A 1100-nucleotide genomic window follows, 5' to 3' on the forward strand; every position below is an offset into this window, starting at 1 on the left:
ACATAATAGTATTTTTGTCTTGTTTTGCAGTACAAAAAGATCTAAAGATTCTTAAATCAAGATGCAATATGACAAATTATATTAAGTCTTGTTTTCTGAGAAATTGATCAAAATTGAGTTTATGTTTAAAAACATGAATAAATATCAGCCAATGGTGTCAGAAAAATTAGCTTGTTTTTTTGTATTGAATTAAGTTGTTGTTTTTTCTTCATTTTTTAAGCATAAACTTAATTTTGGTCAGTTTCTCAGAAAACAAGACTTAATATAATTTGTCATTTTGCAGCTTGATCGAGAGTGTTTTGCAGTGTGTATTCCTTCTCTAAAGTTCCACAGTATTAAAGTACCATGTTATTCCCATCTTATACCATCATTTTACCATGATGCCACCACAGTAGTTTGTGCAGATCATTTCTCTCCTGCGCGTCCCATCATACCCCCGGCGTCACGTCTCATCTCATCGTCTCTTCTCGCAGCTTCAGGACAGATAAACGTGAAGAGAAAGTTTAAAGCGTTCACCTTCATACAGGCTGCAGTTCAGTGAGTTTTCAGATCATTCACACACTATAGTGTAACGAAAAACTGAAGCCAATCTCAAAACACAATCATCCACAGCAGGAATGAAAGGAATATTTGTTTTTACATTTACTGTGGTACTACAGGAGGAACAAATGACCTTCTAGTTGGTTTGACATCCTGAATCAAAGCCAAACGCTGCTTAAAGCATCTGCTAACAACCATTGAACAAAAGGATTGTGATCCAGTATCTACATATACTTTTCTATAGGTAGCATCTCAAACATTGATTATCTATCTATCTATCTATCTATCTATCTATACATTTCTATCTATCTATCTATCTATCTATCTATCTATCGTCTATCATCTATCTATCTATCTATATCTATCTATCTATCGTCTATCATCTATCTATCTATCTATATCTATCTATCTATCGTCTATCATCTATCTATCTATCTATATCTATCTATCTATCGTCTATCATCTCTCTATCTATCTATCTATCTATCTATCTATCTATCATCTATCCATCTATCTATCTATCTATCTATCCACCTATCTATACATTTCTATCTATCTAT

Source organism: Sinocyclocheilus rhinocerous, unplaced genomic scaffold, assembly GCF_001515625.1.
Source record: "Sinocyclocheilus rhinocerous isolate Xijiao unplaced genomic scaffold, SAMN03320098_v1.1 scaffold1093, whole genome shotgun sequence".
Taxonomy (NCBI): Eukaryota; Metazoa; Chordata; class Actinopteri; order Cypriniformes; family Cyprinidae; genus Sinocyclocheilus; species Sinocyclocheilus rhinocerous.